Below are 6,419 nucleotides of genomic sequence, written 5' to 3'. Positions count from 1 at the left end.
TGGCATCCTGGAAAAGCAGACAGCTTGCTGACATGGTTTGGGTCTGCACCCCTGCCCAAATCTCATGTTAAATTGTAATCCCCAGTGTTGGAGGTGAGGCCTGGTGGGGAGTAATTAGATCATGGGGGTGGACTTCCCCCTTGGTACTGAGTGGTGATAGTCAGTGAGTTCCTGTGAGATTTGGTTGTTTGAAAGTGTGTAGCACCTCCACGTTCCTCTCTTCCTCCTGCTTCTGCCATGTGAGGTGCCAGCTCCCACTTCACCTTCTGCCATGATTGAAAGCTCTCTGAGGTCTCCCCAGAAGCAGAAGCCGCCATGCTTCCTGTACAGCCTGCAGAATGGTGAGCCCATGAAACCTGTTTTCTTTATGAACTGCCCAGGCTCAGGTATTTCTTTATTGCAATGTGAGAATGGCCTGACACACTTACTCACCTTCCCTGCTTCCCTGCAGCTAAGGGCTGTGGACTGAACTGTGTCCTCCTAAATTCCAAAGCTCAAGCCCTACTCGCAGTGGGATGGTGTTTGGAGGTGGGCCTTTGGAGGGGGAACTAGGTTTAGATGAGGTCATGCAGGTGGGTCCCCATGATGTGATTAGGGTCCTTATCAAAGAGGAAGAGTCCGGAGCTTGTCTCTCTCTCTCTCCATCTCCCTGAGGAAAGGTCATGTGAGGACACAGCAGGAAGGCTGCCATTTGCAATCACAGGCAGTAGAAACGGACCACCTGATTCTCACCAAGTTCTCACCAGACCATGCCGACATCTGGATCTTGGGCTTCCGGGCTCCAGAACTGTGAGAAATAAATTCACCTTGTTGAAGTCACCTGTCTGCAGTACTTCATCGTGGCAGCTTGAATCGACTAAGACACTGAGTATGGTCAGAGGTGTGTTAAGGTGTGGTTAACAACTACAGTAGTGCCCCCACCACGGATTCAATTTCCAGGGTTCCTGTTAACGGAGGCCCCAAAATATTAAATGGAAAATTCCAGAAGTCAGCTATCCACACATTTTAAATTGCACACTGTTCTGAGTAGTGTGATGAGGACTCTCACTGTCCTTCATCTCCTTCCCCAGAGATGAGTCCTTCCTTTGTCCAGTGGATCCACACTGTGGACATTCCCTGCCCATGAGTCACTTTGTAGTCACCTTGGTTATCAGATCAACTGTCAAAGTCTCCCAGTTCAAGTCTCTCATTGTTCAGGTCACTTCTGGTTCACTCAGTAGTGGCTGCAAGGGACTGGCCATTTGGTTCTGCCAAGAAGAAGAAGCCATAAAGTGAAAAGATGTCAGTTCTCAATAAGCAAAGGAAAGAATCGTATGCTGAGGCTACTAAGATCTACAGTAGGAATGAATCTCCTATCAGTGAAACTATAAAGGAAAAGAAATTTGTGTTGGTTTTGCTGTTGCATCTCAGAATGCAACAGTTACAGCAGCAGTGCATGGTGAGTGCTTAGTTAAGTTAAAAAAAAGGCATCGAATTTGTGGGTGGAAGACATGCACGGAAGCGTGTTCTGATAGACAGCAAGTGGGTCTGGGAGTATGGCTGTGTCAGGAGGCCACGGGGGGGGTCTTGGAACGCACGCCCCGAGGATACAGGGGGACCACTGTGCAGGGGTGTCCTCAAGAGTGGCTCGCAGGGCTTACCTCCCTTCTTCTGGCTACAGTGCCAGAGTGCAGGCCCCAGCTTGGGCTGCCATTTCAGACTGAGAGCTGGAAGCCATTGAGGTTGACCCAGCAGTGAGACAAAGGAGCCCGTACCCTGAAGCTGAATTGCAGTCCCAGGCTGCTGCCCTGTGGTTTTAAGAGAGTGGGGTGTGTGTGTGAGTGTGTGTGTGCGTGTGTGTGCAATGGCCACTTGCAGCCAAACTCAATCCTGATTGATACATGGCCTGAGGACTGGGGCCAGGCTCCTTGCTCCTCTCCTTGGGCCTGTGTTCAATCACTGCTTTAGAGCTGGTCTGTGAAGGGGCTCAGTGCCCTGGGAGGACATGTCCTCTTCTTGCTCCTGCATGATGAGGTTGACAGGATGGCAGAGCAGCTTGGCAATCAAGCTGAAGTGTAGATACACACACACACACACACTCATACACACACACATATACACACACATACACACATACTTATATATATTCATTTATATATACACACATACATATACACACATGTTCATACATATGGACACGTGTTCATTTATATATACACACATATACACACATATATGTACACATGTACACACATATGCACACACACATGTTCATTTATATATACACATATACATACACACATATACATACACACACATTAATTTATGTATATACACATATACACACATATACATACATACACACATATTCATTTATATACACACACATAAACATACACACACATACATATACACACATTACATACATATGCACACACATATATTCATATATATACATACATACACATACACACATATACATATACATACATATGCACACACATATGTATTCATTTATATACACACGTATGTTCATTTATATATACACAAACATGTGTACTCATTTATGTATACACACATATACTTATATACGTATACACATACCCACATACACACACATACATATATACACACATATATATTCATTTATATATACACACATACACTTATATACATATACACACCCACATACACATACATATATGCACACATATATATTCATTTATATATACACACATACACTTATATACCTATACATACCCACATACATATATACACACATATATATTCATTTATATATACATGCACACATATATACCTTTATGTACACACATGCCCATACACACACATATACACACATATATATTTATATATAAACCTTGTAAAATAATATGTAAGTAATATACATAAAATAATGCTTACATCGATATTTCTATTTCTCATTCCATTAATTCATTGGAAACTTTGTTCATCTGTTAACAGAAAGCAAGGTGACAAATATCTATGCATTCCAAATGAACCAGATTTCAAAACTGACTGATTCTATAATAACAGAAAGTCAAAAGGTGAACTGTGGCTACCTGAGACCTGCCCAGTTAGAACTGGTGAAGGTGGGTAATTGTGGGTCCAGACAGGGATTTTACAAAGAAAGAGAAGCCAGCGGCTTAAAATAACTGCATGTGGGCTCCAGGCGTATTCTAAACTTGTGAAACAGCATGCTAGTCAGATGAATTTGGGTTGTGTGGAAAAAGAAATATTTAAATTCCTCTCTCTTCTCTGAGTGCTGTGGAATTCTTTTTAATAGAGAAAGATTAAAGCGAATGCCAGAGGAGTTAGTTCCAATATGAATATTTATTAAATGAGCTGAACAATTCATACCGGGTCAAAGGGGCCCCCGATGGGTCCATTCTCTTTCTAAATCGTAAGAAGGCCCTTTCAGTTAAAAATTGTGAAGAGTTAAACTAGAAAGGGAACCATAAGGTCAATCTTTTTCTGATGTCCTAAATCCATCCAACTTCCTGAAATGTGCACTTTACCCAACGTGCTCCTCATCTCCTGGACATCAGTGATGTCATCTCCAAGATCAAAGGAGTCCAGAAAATTCCAAAATCAATTTCTAATGGGGCAACCCTAAATAGACCAGGGCATTCTATAACAGCGCTGGTCCCGGCCTGGCCACCCATCCCAGGATGTGCTGGATCCTGCTTGCACCAGCTCCTAAGAGCCAATTAGTAACTTCTGGGGAATTTTTCAAACTGGTTAGTCACAGCCATGGTGAGAAAATGCAGAATTAAGGACTGTTCCCACCCCTGCAACTACACAAGAAGCTAAAGTGGGCCACTCACAGTTGGTAGTGCTGAAACTGACAGCTTTCATTTAATCAATAAAGTGTGTATGAGGTGATATGAGGAACCATTTAGGAGATCATATCAGCTTCACAATGAACGCATGGAGAAAAGTGAGCGGGTTGAAAGTAGCTCGGTTACCACACCATGGGAGGATTGCACCCAGAGACTGTCTGCAGATGTGAAAGCTGGGCAAAAACCACCAAAATGACCTGTGGGCAGGTGCTGGCTGCTCGGAGTGTGCAGTGAGTGTCATAGGTGGCTTTCTATTTGGAAGTTGCACAACTTGCCTCCTTTCTATCAAAGATTTATAACACGTATTCTCATAGGTGCTTTTTTTTTTTTTTTTCTGGAGAGCCAGTTGTTAAACATTTACCAGCACTGCTCCAGCGCCCAACCCTCCCTCCCACCTCCTCCCACACACTCTCCTCCTGATCTAAAAATGCATTTTCTAGTATTAGCCGGGGACTAATCCCATCCAAGTTCCCAGCATCTTGGGGCGAAGGGGCCCTTGTCTTGCTTCGAAAGTCCTTCAGAGCCAGAAACATTTTGCTTTTCATGGCGTGCCTGGAGGCTGGGAGGGTCACCGGCTGCCTAGAAACAAGGTTGCAGTTTTGGAAAAGAGCCTTATTCCTGTGATTGTTGATCCACAGATTTCCAGTGTTTCTTTAATGGGCGTTCTCCGGCCTCAGCAGCCTCGGAGGCGCTCGCTCACACCAACCGCGCTCCGGGCTTCCGGCACTTTTGAAACTGCCTTTTGGACTCGCCCTCAGGGCTGGTGTGTGAGCTGCAGAAGTAACCCCGTCATATCTCAGAATTTTCACCCAAAGTGTTATTAACCCAGCATGATTTTTTATTTCATTTCCCCGAAAAGCTCCAGACGATGGTGGCCTGTGTGTGCAGGAAAAATGCAACTTCAGAGCTGAAAAGCGGACGCTGTGGAGGGCAGGGGCCTGAAGGAAGAGGAGAGACATCTTCATCTGTAGGACGCATCGTTCAGGCCACAGAGCCGGCAAATCTGGACCTTCCCCACGGTCACGATCACTGGCGCAAGTGCGGGGCCTGCAGGTGGTGACTGACGGGCGGTGCAGTCGCGATCCCCGAACTCTTCAACGTGTTTCATGGCGCTGCTTCTCAACCTGAGATTGGAGGCTCCAGAGGCCTCACTGGCCACGCCGCTCCCGGGACCCCTCAGACCTCCCAGCCCGGACCCGGGGAGGCAGCTGCGGGAGGCTGCGTTTGCCGTTGCGCTCTCTGGAGCTGGAGAACCGCCGCGCGACTCCTGCACCCACTGTCAGGACCCCGATGCCTCCCGGCTTGGAGAAAAGGACCCACTCCTCGCCGCGCTCTCTGCCGGCCGCCTGGCGCGGGGCCTCGCGGGGCTGAGATCCTGATCCCCAGGAGGAGCCACACCCGGCAGAGCCCCTCCCCTGCCCATCCCAGGTGGCTGGTGAGGATGCGTGAAGGGGTAAACTGAGGCACCAGGAGGCCCTCCCAGGCACTGGCTGGGCACTTTCCCATGCTTGTTTAGTCCTCAGGCCGCCCGCCAGCGAGGCGCACCCCAGGCCATCCCCTGATGAGCGTCAGAGGTGCCCAGGGAGATGCCCCCGCCCGTGTTACCTGAGCTGTCCCTGCTCGCTGCCCCGTGAGCCCGCCTGGGTTCTGGGTGGCACCGGCGGCAGTGGCTCTGCCCTCGGGAACCTGGGGACGGTGCCGGCTGCTGGAGCGCGGGCCTCTGTGGCTGCCACTCCTCCAGCAGCCTTCAACACGCAGCAGCTCACACCGGCCCTGCCTCCCAGGCCCCCCAGGCTCTGGAAACCTGCAGCCTCTCCCAGAGGGGAAGGGACGGACTGAGGCTCTGCGGGGCCACCGTGGGGGCCGCGTGCTGTGCACAGTGGCTCACAGGAGTCCCCTAAGGAAGGCGTGCGACTCCACAGGACAGACCAGCCCCTGTCCTTTGCCTGAGGGAGGGAGACGGAGGGCGGACAGAAGGTGCAGAGGAGCTGAGCTCAGAGCCACGAGTGTGTTATTGGCGATGGTGTGTTGTGTGGTGATGGAGATGGTGTGTGTGTGTGTTCATGCAGATAGTGTGTATTGTGCGTGTCTCTGTGTGTGTGTGTTGATGGAGGTGGTGTGTGTTGTGTGTTGTGTGTATGTCTCTGTGTGTGTGTGTTGATGGAGGTGGTGTATGTGTGTTGTTGGAGATGGTGTGTGTGTGGGGATGGAGATGGTGGTGTGTGTTCATGGAAATGGTGTGTCCAGAGGCCAAGCAAGTGCCAGTGCCGCCCCAGGCCACACCTTCCACTGCAGGCGGCCCCACACCCAGATCCTGGTCGGCCATCCCCGGGAAGGTCCTGCAAAGCCCACTCCTGACCCCTCATCCCACACACATGAGAGCACACAGACGCCACCTCCATCAACACACACACACAGACACACACACAACACACACCACCTCCATGAACACACACAACACACCATCTCCATCAACACACACACAACACACCCCACCTCCATCACCACACACACACCATCTCCATCAACACACACACACACACAACACACACACAATACACACCACCTCCACGAACACAC

Source organism: Mandrillus leucophaeus, unplaced genomic scaffold (genome assembly GCF_000951045.1).
Source record: "Mandrillus leucophaeus isolate KB7577 unplaced genomic scaffold, Mleu.le_1.0 Scaffold6, whole genome shotgun sequence".
Classification (NCBI taxonomy): domain Eukaryota; kingdom Metazoa; phylum Chordata; class Mammalia; order Primates; family Cercopithecidae; genus Mandrillus; species Mandrillus leucophaeus.
This window is presented reverse-complemented; position numbering follows the sequence as displayed.